The sequence below is a fragment of the Gorilla gorilla genome, chromosome 8, assembly GCF_029281585.2.
Source record: "Gorilla gorilla gorilla isolate KB3781 chromosome 8, NHGRI_mGorGor1-v2.1_pri, whole genome shotgun sequence".
In the NCBI taxonomy this organism is placed as follows: domain Eukaryota; kingdom Metazoa; phylum Chordata; class Mammalia; order Primates; family Hominidae; genus Gorilla; species Gorilla gorilla.
In genome coordinates this window covers 42,117,152-42,139,963 of record NC_073232.2, presented here as the reverse complement: position 1 = coordinate 42,139,963, position 22,812 = coordinate 42,117,152, and the positions used below count along the sequence as shown (strand labels likewise).

Here is a 22,812-nt window from a genome sequence, read left to right as displayed (position 1 = left end):
AATACAAAAATTAGCCATGTGTGGTGGTGCGCACCTGTAGTCCCAGCTACTCAGGAGGCTGAGGCAGGAGAATTGCTTGAACCCAGGAGGTGGAGGTTGCAGTGAGCCGAGATCGCACCACTGACTCCAGCCTGGGCGACAGAGCAAGAGTCCATCTCAAAAAAACAAAACAAAACCACACACAAAACAAAAATAACAGTGTTGGCAAGAACGTGGAGAAATTGGTATCCTTGTGCACATTGGTAAGAATGTCAAATGGTATAGCCAGTATGAAAATTAGTATGATAGTTCTTCAAAATTAAAATAAAATGACATATGATCCAGCAATTCTACTTTTGGTTACATATCCAAAAGAACTGAAAGTATGCTCTCAAAAAGATAACTTGCCAGGCACATTGGCTCACACACGTAATCCTAGTATTTTGGGAGGCTGAGGCAGAATTGCTTGATCTCATGAGTTTGAGACAAGGCTGGGCAACATAGTGAGACTTCATCTCCACAAAATTTTTTTTTTTTTTTTTTTTGAGACAGTCTCGCATTGTTGCCGAGGCTGGAGTGCAGTGGTGCAATCTTGGCTCACTGCAAGCTCCGCCTCCCTGATTCACGCCATTCTCCTGCCTCAGCGTCCCAAGCAGCTGGTGTGTCCAGAGTTGGTTCCTTCCAGTGGGTTCTTGGTCTCGCTGACTTCAAGAATGAAGCCGCAGATCTTCGCGATGAGTGTTACAGCTCTTAAAGGTGGCACAGACCCAAAGAGTGAGCAGCAGCAAGATTTATTTTGAAGAGCAAAAGAACAAAGCTTCCATAGTGTGGAAGGTGACCCAAGCGGGTTGCCGCTGCTAGCTGGGGTGGACAGCTTTTATTCCCTTATTTGTCCCCACCCACGTCCTGCTGATTGGTCCATTTTACAGAGTACTGATTGGTCCATTTTTAGAGTGCTGAATGATGCATTTACAATCCTTTAGCTAGACACGGAGTGCTGATTGGTGCATTTACAATCCTTTAGCTAGACACAGAGCACTGATTGCTGTGTTTACAATCCTCTAGCTAGACAGAAAAGTTCTCCAAGTCCCCACTCAACCCAGGAGGTCCAGCTGGCTTCACCTCTCACTGGGACTACAGGCCCCTGCCACCATGCCTGGCTAATTTTTTGTATTTTTAGTAGAGACGGGGTTTTACCATGTTAGGCAGGATGGTCTCCATCTCCTGACCTCATGATCCGCCCACCTTGGCCTCCCAAAGTGCTGGGATTACAGGTGTGAGCCAACGCACCCAGCCATTTTTTTTTTTTAATTAGTTGGATGTGGTGGTGTGTGCCTGTAGTCTCAGCTACTTGGGAAGCTGAGGTGAAAGGATCACTTGAGCCCAAAATATCGAGACTGCAGTGAGCCATGATTGTGCCACTGCATTCCAGCCTGGGCAACAAAGCAAGACTCTGTCTCAAAAAATAAATAAAGAGATAATTGTATACCCATGTTCATAGCAACATTATTGACAATAGACAACAGGTAGGAGCCACCTAAGAGAACAGGTAAGCAAAATGTGGTACATACATAGAACTGATTCAGCCTTAAAAAGGAAGGAAAATCTGACACATGCTACAACACAGATGAACTTGAGGACATTATACTAAGTGAAATAAGCCAGTCACAACAGGACAAATACCAATGACTTCATTATATGAGGCATGAAGAATAGTCAAATTCATTGAAACAGAAAGTTGGATGGTGGTGGCTAGGCACTTTGGGGAAGGAGGAATCGGGGGGTGTTTAATGGATTTGGAGTCTCAGTTTTATGAGATGAAACAGGGTGGGCAGGTGTGGTAGCGCACACCTGTAATCCCAGCACTTTTGGAGGCCAAGGCGGGCGGATCACCCAATGTCAGGAGTTCAAGACCAGCCTGGACAACATGGTGAAACCTTGTCTTTACTAAAAATACAAAAATTAGCCGGGCTTGGTGGTACAGTCCTGTAATCCCAGCTACTCGGGAGGGTGAAGCAGGAGAATCACTTGAACCCAGGAGGCAGAGGTTGCAGTGAGCCGAGATCACCCCACTGCACTCCAGCCTGGGCGACTGAGTGAGGCTGTCTCAAAAAAAAAAAAAAAAAAAAAAGAGAGTGCTGAAGATTGGCTGCACAACAATGTGAATGTATGCAATACTACTGAACTGTACACTTAAAATGGTTAAGATGATAAATATTATGTGTATTTTACCACAATTTTTTAAAAAATAAAGAGAACTAATCAAAGTGGGGTGTGATGCTGCTCACCTGTAGTCCCAGCCAATCAGGAGGCTGAGGTGGGAAGGAATTACTTGAGCCTAGGAGTTCGAGTACAGCCTGGGCAACACAGGAGAGCCCATCTCTTAGCCTGATCAGTATAAGGTGTTGAGAGAGAAACACTCTAAATTCAAATTCAAATAAACAATCTGCTGCTTTTCTCATTTCAAAAAACAATTCAAGCCTTACTGGTGATATTTGTTGAAAAGGACTAATAGGCGCCGGGCGCAGTGGCTCACGCCTGTAATCCCAGCACTTTGGGAGGCCGAGGTGGGCAGATCACAAGGTCAGGAGATCGAGACCATCCTGGCTAACACGGTGAAACCCCATCTCTACTAAAAATACAAAAAAATTAGCCAGGTGTGGTGGCGGGCACCTGCAGTCCCAGCTACTTGGGAGGCTGAGGCAGGAGAATGGTGTGAACCTGGGAGGCGGAGGTTGCAGTGAGCCGAGATCGCGCCACTGCACTCCAGCCTGGGTGACAGAGTGAGACAATATCTCAAAAAAAAAAAAAAAAAAAAAGAAATGGACCAATAGGCATCAAATTCATTACTCCCAACTACCTAACTGAACAGTTTCATACAACTGAAAAACCTAATATGTTCAGGGCAGCTAATATATTTCTAGAGGCAGGAATTAGAAAGTAAATATTGACCAGGCACAATGGCTCATGCCTGTAATCCCAGCACTTTGGGAGGCCAAGGTAGGAGGATAGCTTGAGCCCAGGAGTTTGAGACCAGCCTGGGCAACATGGTGAAACCCCATCACTACAAAAAATACAAAAATTAGCCAGGTGTGGTGGCATGCACCTGTAGTCCCAACTACTCAGGAGGATCACTTGAGTCCAGGAGGTGGAGGCTGCAGTGAGCCATAATCCTGCCATTGCACTCCATCTTGCGGAACAGTGAGACCTGGTTTCCACAAAAAGTAAATATCATTCCTAGAGTTTGCTTAAAAAAAAAAAGAAAAAAAAAATAAACAGAAAGAAGACTTAGCCTAAAGAACATAGTCTCCAAATACAAAGGATGGTAGCTTAGAAATAAAAGTCATTAATTATTTGTCATATTCTATACAAAGTTTGAAGTCTGCATTAGGTTATTAAGAGCCCCATTCCTGAGGCTTATTATTCAAAAGGGTGGAAATACGAAAACTTTAATTTTAAAAACTAAGAAGTAGGCCGGGTACGGTGGCTCGCGCCTGTAATCCCAACATTTTGGGAGCCGGAGGACGATGGAGAGCCTGAGCTCAGAGTTCAAGATCACCCTGACCAACATGGTAAAACCCTGTATCTACTAAAAATGCAAAAAATTTCCCAGGGATGGCCGCATGCGCTGTAATTCCAGCTGCTTGAGAGGCTGAGACACGAGAATTGCTTGAACCCGGAAAGCGGAGGTCGCAGTAAGCCAAGATCACGCCACTGCACCCCAGCCTGGGAGACAGAGCAAGACTCCATCTCAAAAAAAAAAAAAAAGAAAACTAAGAAGTAATCCTTCAGAGGAAGAAATGCACTTAATTGAGTAGTAAGGATTAAATGAGTTGCAGTGTGCGAAGTGTTAAGCCTAGCTCCTGCCACATGGTATTGCTCAACAAGTTATTCAGATTTGGCCGGGCACGGTGGCTCACGCCTATAATCCCAGCAATTTGGGAGGCCAAGGCGGGTGGATCATGAAGTCAGGAGTCCGAGACCAGCCTGGGCAATATGGTGAAACCCTGTCCCTACCAAAAATACAAAAATTAGCCGGGCATGGTAGCACGTGCCTGTGGTCCCAGCTACTTCAGGGGATGACGCAGAAGAATCGCTTGAACCCGGGAGGCAGAGGTTGCAGTGAGCCGAGTTCATGACACCGCACTCCAGCCTGGGCAACAGAGCAAGATTCCATCTCAAAAACAAAAAAAAACAAAAAAAAAAAAACAAAAAAAAAAACAGTTATTCAGACTTTCTCCATTGTCTCATCTCCCTACGTTTCCCTCTTATACCAACATAACCAAAATGAGTTTGACTGTTTTTAACACAAACATGAACAATATTTGAAATAACTGTATACGCTTACGAAGTAATTTTACAATCACTATCTTTTAAAACTTAAATCAACTCAAGGAAGGGAAAAAGAAAACTGAAATTTAGAGTCCCTATAACATTATGGCTACTGTGCTAAGAACTGACATCTATCACTTCATTTAATTTGCTCAGGTAGGTTATTATTATCCTAATCTCACAGATAAGGGAAGTGAGGTTCAAAAACATTTAATAATTTGGCCAGGCTTGGTGGCTCATGCCTGTAATTCCAACATTTTGGAAGGCCGAGGCGGGCAGATCATTTGAGCCCAGGAGTTCGAGACCAGCCTAGCCAACATGATGAAACCCAGTCTCTACTAAAAATATAAAAAATTAGCAGGGCATGCTAGCGCGTGTCTGTAGTCCCAGCTACACAGGAGGCTGAGGTGGAAGGATCGCTTGAACCTGGGAGGTGGAGGTTGCAGTGAGCCAAGATCCCAAGATCACGGCACTGCACTCCAGCCAGGGGGACAGAGTGAGACTTTGTCTCAAAAAATAAGTAAAATTTATATGGAAAGGCATAGGCCCTAGGAATATGTATTATAGATATCAGTAAGTACTCTAAAACACTGAGGTGTCTAAAGCTTAATTTGGTAATTACAAAGTTTCTTATATCAAGCTGTAAAATAAGCTTGATGTTTCCTTAGACCTAGTGGGCATCAGGAAAGGTGAAAACCCAATACTAAAATGATATTGCGTCTCCCTGGTGTTCCCCTAACACTGAAGGAACACATAGAATTCCCATTTGTTCCTAAATACCCTTCTGATCTTCAATGACCATGAGTAAAGATAAACAACGAGTTGAAAGAAATGGCAAAAAAGAACCAAAGAACTATCTTGTTTTGGCACTATACAGCTCTGACTGGGGTCAACATCCAAGACAGGATGTACCATCAAAGAAAATGGATCTGCACAGAGAAATAAAAGCTCAGCCCGGGTCAGAAATGAAACAATGGCACACAAATAAGTTTTGTTTCCACAGAGAATGCATTTTTCTATATAAACTTTACCACGAGGCTGGGTGCTGTGGCTCTCGCCTGTAATCCCAGCACTTTGGGAGGCCGAGGTGGGCGAATCACTTGAGGTCAGGAGTTCAAGACCAACCTGGCCAACATGGTGAAACCCTGTCTTTACTTAAAATACAAAAATTGCCGGGCATGGTGGCTCCTGCCTGTAATCCCAGCACTTTGGGAGGCAGAGGTGGGCGGATCATGAAGTCAGGAGATCGAGACCATGCTGGCCAACATGGTGAAACCCCATCTCTACTAAAAATACAAAAATTAGCTGGGCATGGTGGCAGGCACCTATAATCCCAGCTACTCAGGAGGCTGAGGAAGGAGAAGCGCTTGAGCCTGGGAAGCAGAGGTTGCAGTGAGCCAAGATCATGCCACTGCACTCCAGCCTGGCTACAGAGTGAGACTCCATCACAAAAAAAAAAAAAAAAAAAAAAAAAAAAAAAAAAAAAATTAGCTGGGTGTGGTGGCGTGTGCCTATAATCCCAGCTACTCAGGAGGCTGAGGCAGAAGAACTGCTTAAACCTGGGAGGCGGAGGTTGCAGTGAGCCAAAATCACGCCACTGCACTCCAGCCTTGGTGATAGAGCAAGACTCTGTCTCCAAAAAAAAAAAAAAATTAGCCAAGTGTGGTCGCACATGCTCGTAATCCCAGCTACTTGGGAGGCTGAGGCATGAGAATCACTTGAACCTGGGAGGCGGAGGCTGCAGTGAGCTGAGATCACACCACTGCACTCCAGCCTGGGTGACAGAACAAGGCTCTGCCTCAAATTAAAAAAATAAAAATAAAAAAACTTTACTGTGAAACTACATTATCTACAAGATGTTTCTTCAGAAATTTCTTCTCAGGAGAAACTTAAAAATTTTTCTTCCAAGACTTAATAATTGTCACTGACTTCCTGCCAGCTTTATATCAGAAACTTTTGGCCAGGCACAGTGGCTCACACCTGTACTGTAATCCCAGCACTTTGGGAGGCCAAGGTGGGCGGATCACTCGAGGTCAGGAGTTTGAGCCCAGCCTGGCCAACATGGTGAAACCCCAACTCTACTAAAATTACAAAAATTAGCCGGACATGGTGGCACACACACCTGTAGTCCCAGCTATCTGGGAAGCTGAAGTGGGAGAATTGCTTGAACCCAGGAGGCAGAGGTTGCAGTGAGCCGAGTTCGCACCACTGCACTGCAGCCTGGACCACTGAGCAAGAACTGACATCTATCACTTTTCTGAGACAGTTCTGTCTCAGGAAAAAGAAAAAAAAGAAACTTTTCAAACATCCTAGAAAAAATGAACCTACACACAGGTCACAATAAAACAAAAATGTATTTTGCAAGAATACAATATAGCCTTACCTCAGCTTCTGTTTTCATTTAAAAACTCAAATGCTATTTGAAAAAAATGTGCTTTGTAGAACATGTTTCTTGCTTTCAACATGGCACGGGAAGGTAATGCTACCACACAGTGCCAAAACACTAAAATATGGCTTTCAGAAAAGCTTGTTAGTTTCATACCAACAATAATAGGGCTAGATTTCCTATTTGCAACAAGCTATGTAATGAATATAACAGCTTTTCCTTAAAAGTCACTTATCTATAGAGAATATTTATACAGACAAACTGAAATAAGAAAAATTCTAGAAGAGCAACAGTGAGTTTTTTAAAAAACATTTTTGTACATTCTACCATCATACCTCCTTAATATACAAATATTCATATATGTGCCTGATATAAGCCATAAAAGTAAAATAATTCACAAATTTATTATATGAAAGTATCCCTGAAACTAAAATAAGTAAAATTTGGGTAAGCTTTTCTACCAATATACTCTCTGGGAGAAAAAGACAGAAAAGTGAGCCTTAAAGTGAATTCCATTTTTCTACTACTTCTCATTAAATTTTAAAAATGTGTCCATATTTTTTAATATTGATAAACTAAATTAAAAACCTTAGTGAAGTACAAGGTATGGTAGCTCCTATCTATAAGCTCAGCTACTTGGAAGGCTAAGGTGGGAGGATGGCTTGAGTGAAGGAGTTCCAGGCCAGCCTGGGCAACATAGTGAGAACCCAGATCTAGAAAAAATAAATAAATAAAAAATAGGCTGGGCGCAGTAGCTCACACCTGTAATCCCAGCACTTTGGGAGGCCAAGGCAGGTGCATCACTTGGCATCAGGAGTTCGAGACCAGCCTGGTCGACATGGTGAAACCCCATCTCTACTAAAAAAAAAAAAAAAATTAGTTGGGCATGGTGGCAGGCACCTATAATCCCAGCTACTCAGGAGGCTGAGGCAGGAGAATCGCTTGAACCTGGGAGGCGGAGGTTGCAGTGAGTAGAGATCACGCCACTGCACTCCGTCTGGGCAACAGAGCAAGACTCCATCTCAAAAAAATAGTAATAAAAATGAAATAAAATAGGCCAGGTGCAGTGGCTCACACCTGTAAATCCCAGCAATTTGGGAGACGAGGCAGGCAGATCACTTGACCTCATGAGTTCCAGACCAGGCTGCACAACACAGTGACAACTCATCTCTACGAAAAATACAAAAAAACTAGCCAGGCACGGTGGTATGCCCCTATAGTCCCAGCTACTCGGGAGGCTGAGGCAGGAGGATCACCTGAGCCCAGGGAGGTTGAAGCTGCAGTGAGTTGAGATCCCGCCACTGCACTCCCACCTGGGAAAGAGTTCGATCCTGTCTCAAAAATAAAATAAAATAGATAGACAGAAAACCCAATTTATCCTATATGTATAATTAAATATCAGATAGTTATTATTTACATATACTATTGAGGATTTTTAATCTGATCAATTTTATTGAGCTAGCTTCTCCCCAATTTTAAATGCAACCCCTCTAACTCAGATGGCACATAACTGTAAAAAACATTAAATGAATACCAGAATTTTATAGTCAAATCACATTTGTACCCAAAAGTAGGCTTTTTCCCCCTTGTTTTAATTCATAAATTTATTCAACAGACTTGATTTTACAAATTCCAGCCATCCTAGAATTTTCCCCATGTCAAGATATTACAAGCATTATAACAACCTATTCTAGTGTTTTACCCACTGATGGTCAAGAGATTTCCCCTAAAAGTAAACAGCAAACTAGAAAAAACATTGCCAGCTATATGATAAAGAATATACTTGATGGCCGGGTGAGGTGGCTCATGGCTGTAATCCCAGCACTTAGGGAGGCCAAGGCTGGCACATCACCTGAGATCAGGAAATCAAGACTAGCCTGGCCAACATGGCAAAACCCAATCTCTACTAAAAATGCAAAAATAAGCTGAGCGTGGTGGTGCATGCCTGTACCCCACTTACTCAGGAAGCTGACGCAGGAAAATCCTTGAACCCACGAGGTGGAGGTTGCAATGAGCAGAGATCTTGCCAAAGCACTCCAGCCTGGGAGACAGAGTGAGAGACATTGTCTTGACAAAAAAAAAAAGAATATATTTGGCTGGGCGTGGTGGCACACACCTGTTATCTCAGCACTTTGGGAGACCAAGATAGCAGAATCACTTGAGCTCAAGAGTTTGAGACCAGCCTTGGCAACATGGTGAGGCCCCGTCTCTCCAAGAAACACAAAAAATTAGCCAAGCATGGTGGTGCGCGCCTCTGGTCCCAGCTACTCAGGAGGCTGAGGTGGGAGGATTGCTTAAGCCCAGGAGGTCAAGGCTGTAGTGAGTGGTGACCGTGCCACTGCACTGCAGCCTTTTTTTTTTTTTTTTGGAGATGGAGTCTCACTCTGTTACGTAGGCTGGAGTACAGTGGCGTGATCTTGGCTCACTGCAACCTCCACCTCCCGGGTTCAAGCAATCCTGCCTCAGCATCCGGAGTAGCTGGGACTACAGGTGCACACCACCATGCCCAGCTAATTTTTGTATTTTTAGTCAAGACGGGGTTTCACCATGTTGGCCAGGCTGGTCTCGAACTCCAGACCTCAGGTGATCCACCTGCCTCGGCCTCCCCCTCCCAAAGTGCTGGGGTTACAGGCGTGAGCCACCGCACCCGGCCTACCACCCTCTTTTTTTTTTTTTTTTTGAGACCCTGTCACCCCCACCAAAAAAAAGAATATTTTTACTATAGAGATTTAAAACGTCAAAATAAGAAAAAAATTGCATATGCCAAAACAGAGATAGGCAAAGACATGAACAGTTAGAAATATGACTATCTTGAAAACCCAAAAGGGCTGGGCGTGGTGGCTCACACCAAAACTTTGGGAAGCTGAGGCAGGCCGACCACCTGAGGCCAGGAGTTTAAGACCACCCTGGTCAACATGGTGAAACCCCATCTCTACTAAAAATACAAAAAATTAGCTGGGCGTGGTTGCGCGTGCCTGTAATCCCGGCTACTCAGAAGGCTGAGAGGGAAGAATCACTTGAACCCAGAAGGCGGAGGTTACAGTTAAGCCGAGATTGTGCCACTGCACTCCAGCCTAGGTGACAGAGCAAGACTCTGTCTCGAAAAGAAAAAAAAAAACACAGAGAAGAAAAAATTATAATTAGCAAAAGGATTTAGTGGCTCACACCTGTAATCCTAGCACTTTGGAAGGCCAAGGAGGACAGGTCACTTGAGGCCAGGAGTTCGAGACCAGCTAGGCCAGGCCAGGAGTTCGAGACCAGCTAGGCCATGGAGAAACCTCATCTCTACTAAAAATACAAAAATTAGTCACACATGGTGCCATACACATGTAGTTCCAGCTACTGGGGAGGCTAAAGTGGAAGGATCATCTGAGCCCGGGAGGTCAAAGCCGCAGTGAGCCAGTATTGCACCACTGCACTCCAGCCTGGGTGATACCTGTCTCAAAAAACAAACAAAAAAACTGTATGGTACCGGCCCAAGAATAAACAACTGAAAAGAACAGAAATATTCAAAAATAAACACATGCAGGCTGGGCGCAATAGCTGGTACCTGTAATCCCAGCACTTTGGGAGGCCAAGGCGGATGGATCACTTGAGGTCAGGAGTTCGAGACCAGCATGGCCAACATAGTGAAACCCCGTCTCTACTAAAATTACAGTAAATTAGCCAGGCGTAGTGGTATGCACCTGTAGTCCCAGCTACTCCAGAGGTTGAGGCAGAGAATCGCTTGAACCCCAGTGGCGGATGTTGCAGTGAGCCGAGATCACGCCACGGCACTCCAGCCTAGGCAACAAAAGTGAGACTCCGTCTCCAAAAAAAAAAAAAAAAAAAAAAAAAGGAAACACAGGCGTACATACATACATACACAAATGGTGGATATATGGCAATTGAGAACATGATGAAGATAAGATTTCATATCATTAAAGACACGATATTCAACAAATAGGCTTGGGTCAGTTGCATATTTGTGGAGAAAAAGAGTACCTCCAAAAACATATAAAGATAAATTCCAAATCAATTAAAGAGTTAAATAAGCTAGTAAAGAGTTAGGATAAATATAAAATATTTTTATAATTTTGGGATGGAGAGAGCCTACTTAAGCAAGCCTCAAAACCCAGAAACCATTAAGAAAAAAGACAGATATGAAATTTTAGCACATCAACGGACACTACAGATGATGCAACAGATTGTAGAAAATATGTGCAATATATGTTTAAAATACAGGGATACATAGAGAGAGTTCCTATTAGTCTAAAGAGAAAAGTGGGGAGAGGTGTGGATAGTTAATGGGTACAAAAACAAATAGAAAGGCTGGGCGTGGTGGCTCACATCTGTAATCCCATCACTTTAGGAGGCCAAGGCAGCAGATCAGTTGAGGCCAGGAGTTTAAAACTAGCCTGGCCAATATGGTGAAACCCTGTCTCTGCTAAAAAATACAAAAATTAGCCAGGCATGGCGGCATCCACCTGTAATCCCAACTACTCAGGAGGCTGAGGGACAAGAATCGCTTGAACTCGGGAGGCAGAAGTTGCAGTGAGCCGAGATCACACCACTGCACTCCAGCCTGGGCAACAGAGCAAGACTCTGTCTCAAAAACAAAAACAAAAACAAAAATAGAAAGAATGAGTAAGAGGGAATATTTGATAGCACAAATGGATAATTACAGTCAATAATTTAATTGTACATTTTTAAATAACTACAAGTATAATTGTTTATAACACAAATAATGAATGCTGAGGATGAATTCCCCATTTTACATGATTTGATTATTATGCAATGCATGCCCATATCAAAACATCTCATGTACCCAATAAATATACACACCTACTATGTATCCACAAAAAAATAAAATTTTTTTTTTAAATAAAGCTGGGCATAGTGGCTCACACCTGTAATCCCAGCACTCTGCAAAGCTGAGGCAGGCAGATCGCTTGAGGTCAGGAATTCTAGAATAGCCTGGGCAACATAGCAAAACGCTTTTTCTATAAAAAATACAAAAATTAGCTGGTCATGATGGCTCACACTGTGGTCCCAGCTACTCGGGAGGTTGAGGTGGGACGATCACCTGAGCTTGGGAAATTGAGGCTGTAGTGAGCGAAATCACTCCAGCCTGGGCAACGAAGAGATCAGTCTCAAAAAAAAAAAAAAAGGCCCAGCACAGTGGCTCACACCTGTAATCCCAGCACTTTGGGAGGCCAAGGTGAGAGGATTACTTGAGGCCAGGAGTTCAAGACCAGCCTGGCCAACATGGCAAAACTCGTCTCTACTAAAAATACAGAAATTACTTCAGCCAGGCAAGGTGGCTCACGCTTGTAATCTTTGGGAGGCCGAGGTGGGCAGATCACTTGAGGTCAGGAGTTCAAGACTAGCCTGGCGAACATGGTGAAACCCTGTCTCTACTAAAAATACAAAATTAGCCAGGGGTGGTGGCGAGTGCCTGTAATCCTAGCTACTTGGGAGGCTGAGGCAGGAGAACTGCTTGAGCCCAGGAGGCAGAGGCTGCAGTGAGCCGAGATTGCGCCACTGCACTCCAGCCTAGGCGACAGCGAGACTCCATCTCAAAAAAAAAAAAAAAAAAAAAAAAAAAAATCAAGTTCCATTCATGTATCCTCAGCAAACTAACACAGGAACAGAAAACCAAATGACACGTTTTCACTTATAAGTGGCAGCTGAACAATGAAAACACATGGACACAGGGAGGGGAACAACACACACTAGGGCCCGTGCGGGGGTGGGAAGAGCCTCAGGATAAACAGCTAATGTATGCAGGGCTTAATACCTAGGTGATGAGTTAATAGGTACAGCAAACCACCATGGCACACATTTATGTAACAAGCCTGCACATCCTGCATGTGTATCCAGGAACTTAAAATTAAATTAAATTCTAAAAAATATATAAAAATTATCTGGGCGTGGTGGCAGGTGCCTGTAATCTTGCCTCCTCAGGAGGCTGAGGCACAAGAACCATTTAAACCTGGGAGGTGGAGACTACAATGAGCTGAGCTCACACCACTGCACTTCAACCTTAACAACAGAGGGAGACTCTGTCTCAAAAACAAAACAAAACAAAACAAAACTTAAAAAAATGTTTTCAGAGAATAAATGTAGCTTTGATACAAAAGAAAAACTAAAATGGGCTGGGAGGGGTAGAATGAGAAGAAAAAAGCCCAGTTACAAAATAAGCAAAGAATAAGCAATTCCACTGAAAGAAATACAGCCAATAAAGAAATAAAAAGATGTTAGGCTGGGCACAGTGGCTCACACCTGTAATCCCAGCACTTTGGGAGGCCAAGGCAGGCAGATCACCTAAGGTCGGGAGTTCGAGACCAGCCTGACCAACATGGAGAAACCTGTCTCCACTAAAAATACAAAATTAGCTGGGCATGGTGGCACATGCCTGTAATCCCAGCTACTCAGGTGGCTGAGGCAGGAGAATCGCTTGAAACCAGGAGGTGGAGGTTGCGGTGAGCTGAGATCACACCATTGCACTGCAGCCTGGGCAACAAGAGCGAAACCCTGTCTCAAAAAAAAAAAATTAGCCAGGCGTGGTGGCGCATGCCTGTAATCCCAGTTACTTGGGAGGCTGAGGCGGGAGAATCACTTGAACGCAGGAGGCGGAGGTTGCAGTGAGCTGAGATCATGCCATTGCACTCCAGCCTGGGCAACAGAGAGAGACTCTGTCTAAAAATAATAATAATAAATAAAAATAAATAAAAAATAATAAATATGGAAAATATTCAACTTCATCTCAAATAAATGGAAATTTAAAATGAGATCACTTGGCCAGGTGCAGTGGCTCATACGTGTAATCCCAGCACTTTGGAGGGCTGAGGTGGAAAAATTCCTTGAGTTCAGGAGTTCAAGATCAGCCTGGGCAATATAGTGAGACCTCGTCTCTTCAAAAAAATTAAAAATTAGACTTTCTCTTCCTGGTTCCTAGCAGAGTCAGGAAAAGCTTTGTTGAGAGGGTGGGGTGAAAAAAACTTTTTAAAAATTAGCTGGGCATGGTGGTGCACATCTGTAGTTCCAGCTACTTGGGAGGCTGAGGTGAGAGGATTGTTTGATTCCAGGAGGCAAAGGCTGCAGTAAGCCGTGATTGCACTGCACTCCAGCCTAGGCGACAAAGACCCTGTCTCAAGAAATAAAAATAAAAATAAAAATAAGGCAGTGGTTCACACCTGTAATCTCAGCATTCTGGGAGTGCAAGGTTGACGGATCATCTGAGGTCAGGAGTTCGAGACCAGCCTGGCCGACATGGTGAAACCCCATCTCTACTAAAAATACAAAAATTAGCTGGGCTTGGTGGCAGGTGCCTGTAATCCAGCTACTCGAGAGGCTGAGGCAGGAAAATCGCTTGAACCCGGGAGGCGGAGGTTGCAGTGAACCGAGATTGCGCCACTGCACTCCAGCCTGGGTGACACAGAAAGACTCCATCTCAAAACATTAATAAATAAAAATAAACAAAATGAGATCACTTGTCTTCTCTTTTTAGCAGCAGGGTCTCACTCTCACTCTGACGTCCAGGCTGGAGTGTAGTGGCATGATTTAGCTGACTGCAACCTCAAACACCTGGGCTCAAGGGATCTTCCTGCCTCAGCCTCCCAAGTAGCCAGGACTATAGGCGCATGCTGCCAGACCCAGCTAATTTTTTAAAATTTTTGGTAAAAAATTAGCTGGGGCTGGGCACAGGGGCTCACGCCTGTAATCCCAGCACTTTGGGAGGATGAGGCAGGGTGGATCACCTAAGGTCAGGAGTTCAAGACCAGCCTGGCCAACATGGTGAAACCCCCTCTCTACTAAAAGTACAAAAATTAGCTGGGCATGGGGCTCATGCCTGCAATCCCAACTACTTGGAAGGCTGAGGAAGGAGAATCGCTTGACCCAGGAGGCAGAGGTTGCAGTGAGCTGCGATTGCGCCACTGCACTCCAGCCTGGGTCACAGAGTGAGACTCCATCTCAAAAAAAAAAAAAAAAAAAAAAAAAAATTAGCCGGGCGTGGTAGCTGGTGCCTGTAATCTCAGCTACTCAGGAGGCTGAGGCAGGAGAATTGCTTGAACCTGGGAGCAGAGGTTGCAGCGAACTGAGATTATGCCACTGCACTCTAGCCTGGGCAACAGAGCGAGACTCCATCTCAAAAAAAAATTTTTTGGTAGAGGCCAGGCAGGTGGCTTACACCTGTAATCCCTGCACTTTGGGAGGCCGAGGCAGGCAGATCACCTGAGGTCAGGAGTTCGAGACCAGCCTAGCCAACATGGTGAAACCCTGTCTTTACTAAAAATACAAAAATTAGCTAAGTATGGTGGGGCGTGCCTGTAGTCCCAGCTACTCGGGAGGCTGAAGCATGAGAATCACTTGAACCCAGGAGGCGGAGGTTGCATTCCAGCCTGGGCGATGGAGCAAGACTTGTCTCAAAAAAAAGCAAAACAAAACAAACAACAAAACTGCATGTATTTCTTTTTTCTTTTTTTTGAGACAGAGTGTCTGTTAGTCACCCAGCCTGGAGCGCAATAGTGGAATCATGGCTCACTACAGCCTCAACTTCCCAGGCTCAAGTGATCCTCTTGCCTCAGCCTCCTAAGTAGCTGGGGTTACAGGTGCATGCCACCAAATCCTGGCTAAATTTTTCACTTTTTTTGTAGAGACAGGGTTTCTACATTTTGCCATACCCAGGATGGTCTTGAACTTGTGGGCTCAAGCAATCCACCCACCTTGAGCCTTCCAAAGTGCTGGGATTATAGGCGTGAGCCACCACACCCAACCTAATATGTATTATAACGCAGTTGTATTCCTCCACTTTTTTCTAAATCAGAGAAGCGTTTATTAAATGGCCCAGCAGTGCAACAGAAGACAGAAAAATTAAACAGTAATATAGCAAACCAAAAATAGGAAGCACCTAAATAAAACACCTGAATAACTTATCCTTAGTACAACTAGGAAGTATAAGTACAGCTTAAGGTAAACAAGTAATCAGTTTGTATTCTGTCATCTATCAGTAAATAGCCTCTTGACAAAACTGGTTTCCCAAAATTAGCTGAGGGCATCTATAACTCTACAGTAATTATTAAATATAACTTGGCAATGTGGTAGAGTACAAGGAACAGTTAACTGGAAACCAGGACATCTGGGACACTGCAGCTGTGTGACTTTGGGTAAGTCATTTAAAAGTTCTCTAGGCTTGCCGGGCACAGTGGGTCACACCTGTAATCCCAGCACTTTGGGAGGTCAAAGTGGGCAGATCACTTGAGGTCAGGAGTTCCAGACGAACCTGACCAATATGGTGAAACTCTGTCTCTACTGAAAATACAATAATTAGCTGGGCGTGGTGGCGGGCGCCTGTAGTCCCAGCTACTCAGGAGGCTGAGACAGGAGAATTGCTTGAACCTGGGAGGCGGAGGTTGTAGTGAGCCGAGATTGTGCCACTGCACTCTAGCCTGGGCGACAGAGCGAGACTCCATCTCAAAAAAAAAAAAAAAAAAGAAAGAAAGAAAAAAGAAAGTTCTCTAGGCTTTAGTTTCCTCAATATAAAATGAATAGAATGGACTGGCTGACTGCTAAGCATTCTAGTAAGTCTAGAACTGATTATCAATACTTCATTAATGGTATTTATCATTCTCACTTAGGTTTCTGGGGATTCTTTTTTTTTTTTTTTTTCAGTAGAAATAGGGTCTCACTCTGTTGGCCAGGCTGGTCTTGAACTCCTGGCCTCAAGCAATCCTCCTGCCTTAGCCTCCCAAAGTGCTGGGATTACAGACATAATCTCACGTAGATTTTTAAAGAAGCCATTTACAAAGATATAAAATTTGGGGGCCGGGCGTGGTGGCTCACGCCTGTAATCCCAGCACTTTGGGAAGCCAAAGCGGGTCAATCATCTGAGGTCAGGACTTCAAGACCAGCCTGCCCAACGTGGTGAAACCCTGTCTCTACCAAAAATACAAAAAATTATCTGGGTGTGGTGGCGGGCACCTGTAATCCCAGCTACTCCGGAGGCTGAGGCCAAGAGCAAAACTCTGTCTCAAAAAACAAACAGGTCGGATGCGGTGGCTCACCACTGTAATCCCAGCACTTTGGGAGGCTGAGGCAGGTGGATCGCCCGAGGTCAGGAGTTGGAGACCACCCTGGCCAACATGGCGAAACCCCGTCTCTACTAAAAATACAAAAATTAGCTGAGCTCGGTGGCACGTGCCTGTAATCCCAGCTACTCAGGAGGCTGAGGCAGGAGAATCGCTTGAACCTGGTAAGCAGAGGTTGCAATAAGCCAAGATTGTGCCACTGCACTCCGGCCTGGGTGACAGAGCAAGACTCTGTCTCAAAAAACAAACAAATAATACAAAGATATAAAATTTGAATTTCAACCAGAAAACTGTACTTTGGACTTTGGAATATAGAGTGAAAAAAAAAAACCTGAAAGCAAATATATAAAAACATGTGACACATACATTTTTCTCAATATAAAAAAACTACAGTATGAAGGCGGGGCACAGTGGCTCACGCCTGTAATCCCAGCACGTTGGGAGGCCGAGACGGGCAGATCACAAGGTCAGAAGATCAAGACCATCCTGGCTAATATAGTGAAACCCTATCTCTACTAAAAATACAAAAAATAGCCGGGCGTGGTGGCGGGCACCTGTAATCCCAGCTACTCAGGAGGCTGAGGCAGAAGAATGGCATGAACCCAGGAGGCGGAGCTTGCAGTGAGCCAAGATTGCACCACTGTACTCTACCCTGGGCGACACAGGGACACTCCGTCTCAAAAAAAAAAAAAAAAAAAAAAAAAACTACTGTATGAAAATATGTTTGACTAAATGCCTTAAAGTCTGTTCGAATAACATTTCCCCTATATATGAATACAGATAACCATTTCCGCTACTAAAATGATCACTTGCTGGAAGCTTACAAATATGTAATTGCTTGCTACAACTATCTTCCCAAGCATAGCTCCCTATACAATTATATACAACAGAAATTTGGTAATTTACTCAATTCTCTATATAACAATACAAATTTTGTATTTAGCATCATGCTAACATTCACATTAGTTCCCCATAGGTAGTGTAAATATCTGAGGGAGAAAATCTATGAGTAAAAAAACAGATACCCCTATCCATTTATACCTTCCAAGTCCCACCCAGAATTCTGGTCTCCTGGCCAGTTCCACCTGCAACCTCTCCCCACTTCCTCCATACCAAGACTCCCTCCTTCCCTACAAAAGAAAGAAATCTTTCTTAGTATATTAGAATCACATAAATTTCCAACACCAATCTCTAATCTACCATCTACTAGCTTAATAATCTTTGGTAACTTCCTGAACTTTTTAAGCCTTGGTTTTCTTTAAAGTAACTAGTACCAGCTGCAGAGCAGAGTGTTGTTATAAGATAAAATGAGATAATGTGCCTGGCACATTAATAATCACTCAATGAATGTTATCTATTATTATTATTGCCTTAAGACTGTTGTAATATTTATTTATTTATTTATTTATTTTGAGACAGAATCTTGCCTGTTGCCTAGGTTGGAGTATAGTGGCATGATTTCGATTCACTGTAACCTCCGCTTCCTGGGTTCAAGCGATTCTCCTGCCTCAGCCTCCCGAGTGGCTGGAATTACTGGCAGGCATCACCATGCCCAGCTAATTTTTGTATTTTTAGTAGAGACAGGGTTTCACCATGTTGGCCAGGCTGATCTCAAACTCCTGACCTCAACTGATCCGCCCACCTCAGCCTCCCAAAGTGCTGTGATGACAGGCCTGAGCTACTGTGCCTGGTCCGTATTTATTTACATCTACAGTAAAGGAGTACTAAAAAAGACTAATAGGACCAGCGAGGTGGCTCACGCCTATAATCCCAGCATTCTGGGAGGCTGAGGTGGGAGGATCACTTGAGCCCAGGTGCTTGAGATCAGCATGGGCAACATAGGGAGATCCTGTCTCTAGAAAAAGTACAAAAATTAGCCAAGCACCTGTAGTCCCAGCTCCTGGAGAGGCTGAAAAGCAAGAGGATTCCTTAAACCCAGGAGACTGAGGCTGCAGTGAGCCGTGATTACTCCACTGCACTCCAGCCTGGGCAACAGACAACTCGTTTTTAAAGAAAAAAAAAAAGGGGGGCTTAAATTATGAACTGACCAGTGAATTTTCTCCTCAAACTTCCATTCTTTTATCTCTTCTGAGAAACTTACTATGTGTTTCACTAAGGCAGCACAGTTTAGTTTGGTTAACACTTTGTAATTTTGAAAACTCTTAGGCTGGGCATGGTGGCTCAAGCCTGTAATCCCAGCGCTTTGGGAAGCCAAGCTGCCAAGGCAGGAGGATTGCTGGGTAACATAGCCAGACCAGCTTAGGCAACATAGCAAGACCTCGTCTCTACAAAAAAAATTTTAATAATTAACTGCGCGTGGTTGCATGCACCTGTGGTCCTATCTACTCAGGAGGCTGAGGTGGGAGGAAAGCTTGGGCCCAGGAGGTTGAGGTGGCAGTGAGCTGTGATGACACCACTGCATTCCAGCCTGGGCAACAGAGCAAAACCCTGTCTCAAAAAAAGAGAAAAGAAAATTCTTACTTTGGGAGGCTGAGGCAGGAGTATCACTTAAGCCCAGGAGTTTGAGACCAGCCTGGCAATATAGCAAGACCCCATCTCTAAAAATAAATCAGCTGGGCATGGTGGCCCTCACCTGTAGTCTCAGCTCTATTCAGGAGACAGAGGTACAAGGATGGCTGGAGCCCAGGAGGTTGAAGTTGCAGTGAGCCATGATCTTGCCACTGCACTCCAGCCTAAGTAACACAGTGAGACCCTGTTGCAAAACAAACAAACAAACAAATTCTTTGTCCTGTCAACTACTATATAAACTCTTCAGGGGCAGCACCTTGTCTCATACTTTCATGTTCATATATTGTGCTTATTACATTGTAAGTATTTTTTTCTCTATCAGTCTGCCCTCACAGGGTCTGAGCAATTCCAAGGCAAAGATCGAGTTCTACCTGTATTTGTATCCTGAAGGCTTAGCAATCAGACACAAAATAGGTCCCAATAAATATTAAGTGGATAAATGAATTAATCTTTTTTCACTGCAATGCCTTACACGGTACTTTACACATAACAGGAGTTCAGTAGAGCTTGTTATTGGATTCATGCAGAAATCTTTTGGACTCAACCACCACACAAAGCTTTATCTTGCATCAGAAAAGCACTTCTACTTTAATGTTTAGCTGCTGACATTACAAATTAGGTTTTACTCTAACATATATCAAATAAATGGGTTCAGTGACTAGCCACATTAAGACCAGCTGAAGAAGGATTTTTAAAAGCCATATATATATATATTTTTTTTTTTTTTTTTTTTTTTTGAGACGGAGTCTCGCTCTGTCGCCCAGACTGGAGTGCAATGGTGCGATCTCGGCTTACTGCAACCTTCCCCTCCGGGGTTCAAGCGATTCTCCTGCCTCAGCTTTCCGAGTAGCTGGGATTGCAGGCGCGCGCCACCAGGCCCGGCTAATTTTTATATTTTTTTAGTAGAGACGGGGGTTTCACCATGTTAGCCAGGCTGGTCTCGAACTCCTCACCTCAAGCAGTCTGCCCGCCTCGGTCTCCCAAAGTGCTGGAATTACAGGCGTGAGTCACCGCGCCCAGCCAAAAAGCCATTATTGTAATTAATGCATTTGTGAACCTCAACATAAAAAAATTCAGTTATATAATCACAAGAGAGTTATCCCTTTCAAATGTATACCTACAAAAGATAGAAAAATGATCAGAAAACTTGTATCTGTCGATTGAAATAAATTATTTTTATGCCTGACTTGAAGCCATTGTTTTCACTACAAATAACAGTTAACCAGCAAAGTGGTCCACACCTGTTTCCAGAAAACAGTCCTTAAGACTCAAAGACTAGATGTTTTCCCCTGTGATTTTAACTCCTGAGAGACATCTTTTATTTCAACATTGAGACATTCAAAACATGTTCTGTCTCCTAAAATAAAATCTCATTCATTTCTTAAAAGGCAAATAGCTTGATAAGCACACTTTAGGAACACCAGGTTTTACATCCAAATAACTAAAACTATCCCTAGATTTAGTGTTCAGCCTGCTGCTGCAATTAAAAAAAATTGTTTTTTAAGTTACATTTGCGGAAGGTTTAAGTGTCGTATTGCACATTTTTTCACCATACCATCTAACCTGACTACCTTCCATGTATTTCATAAGCACACCGTAAAGAAATTGTACACTTGAATGAGTCTGGGAAGAAACGTAAGCTTAGCACACACCCCCTTCTTCCAACTCAATACGCTTCAGAGGAAGCAACCTTAGTGTTTTTTTCTTCTCAAGAATCGCTCTCTCGCGCCCCCCCCCCCACCCTGCGCTTTATTTTAAGAGTAGCAATCATTCATTATCCTACTCGTAGTTTCTCAGCGAAAAGAACCTTCCCAACTAATACTAGTTCACCAGGACTCTCCGTTCGCATCTCAAGAGTGTCCGTGGGGTATCTCTCCAGAAAGAGGGAAAGGAGGCGGCGACGATCTGGGACGCCACCATTCCCGCCACGGCCATTTAGGACCCAGGTCCCGGCGCGCGGTCCCCGACTAGCCTCAGGCAGAGCCCGGGGATCTGTAAAGGTCTGATCCCTTCTCCTCCCTCCACCCCTCTAACCAGTGAAAAGCAAACTGGGCCCAGCGTCTGTGCTCTCATTCAACATACCCTCCTCCTCGCTGTACCCCATTTCTTCCCACTTCTTTCCCAATGTAGCCTGGTCCCTTTATCCAGTTCCGAGTCTCCGTAAACACCCTGCTCCCAACACACACACCCCTCCACGCTCCAGCCCGCGCCCCTTGAACCCCATTACACCCGGGTCCCTCCCCCTGGACCTCCCAGCAGCTCTAGTCCTCCCCGCGTGCCCTAGAGCAGACCGGCGCCGCGTCCCTGTACCCACAGGACCCAGGTCCTGCCCCACACGTCACACTCAGGTCCATTCCTCTCGCGACCTAACCTTCCCCGCACCCCCTCCCCAGGCGCTACCCCCTGCACCCCGTTACCCCCGGCCCCGCCCCCCTGAGGGTGTCGCACTCACAGCTCCTGGCGCCGCATACTTAACCGCCGCGGCTGCTATAGCTACAGGGAGCCAAGGCAACCAGCTCTCGCGACACTTTCCTTGGCCATGGCGAGAGCAGACGAGAAGAGACTCTCGCAAGAAAGTAAATGAGTCAGACTGGAAACAGCGAAGTATATCTCGCGATAGCACTGTTTAAAATGGCGGCCTCAAGGCGTTTCACGGGTGTCCGGGACAGGCGTGGAGGTGGGGCGCAGGCGAGGATGAAGCTTGAGTTGGCCAGGAGTCGGAAAATGATTGCAGGCGGGACCGCGTCCGTCGGGGCTGAGGAAACTTGGCGTGGCAGACCCTAAACTGGGATAACTTTAGGGATATGGCCTTCTTTTCCCAATTGCCTCAAACTGAGAGCAGCGTCGTCTTTAGCTGAAGATTCATTTTCCCAGCATTTTCCTTCTCCAGGCGGAGTAGTTGGAGACAGAGAGGGCAAGCCAGAAACTGACCTTCCCATCTCCTCATTCCCTTCCATCGTTCTTTCCCCACCCTGGTTTGTAAATGGTATTTGGCTTCATAAAAACGTTTGTCCACGGGTGCCCTGCTCCATCAGTTCGCCCCAGCAATATAGGAAGTTACCAAAAAAAAAAAAAAATTTTTATTGACCTTGGATGCAGAAAGGAACCGCGTTGGTGTGTGATTTGAATTTTGGACTTGTTTCCTGCCCTGCGGCCACGTCCCCCTTACTTGGTGACTCTCAGCACTTAGTTGTGGGGCTTTTTCTCTCTGCTCTCAGACAACTATAAAAGCAGACTAATTGAACAGCATCTAGAACAGAAGGTGGATGTAAAGAACATTGGTCGGCCGGGCGCTGTGGCTCACGCCTGTAATCCCAGCACTTGAGAGGCCGAGGCGGGCAGATCACGAGGTCAGGAGATCGAGACCATCCTGACCAACGTGGTGAAACCCCGTCTCTACTAAAAATACAAAAATTAGCTGGGCGTGGTGGCGTGTGCCTGTAATCCCAGCTACTCGGGAGGCTGAGGCAGGAGAATTGCTTGAACCAGGGAGTTGGAGGCTGCAGTGAGCCAAGA

At 44.7% G+C, this 22,812-nt stretch overlaps 1 protein-coding gene across 16 annotated transcripts in view; it reads right to left on the bottom strand.

Annotated features, from left to right (window-relative positions):
- Positions 1-22,368, bottom strand: part of USP54 (ubiquitin specific peptidase 54) — a 126,363-nt gene extending 103,995 nt beyond the window's left edge. For 5 of the 16 annotated variants that reach the window (XM_063709710.1, XM_063709719.1, XM_055353469.2 and 2 more), the window contains exon 1: positions 21,749-21,911. The gene's annotated coding sequence lies outside the window, so the exon portion shown is untranslated. Of the gene's footprint in view, positions 1-21,378; positions 21,676-21,748 lie in introns of those variants that run through there. The other 11 variants (XM_055353442.2, XM_055353436.2, XM_055353458.2 and 8 more) reach the window with 5 other exon arrangements.
- Positions 22,369-22,812: the final 444 nt, after the last annotated feature.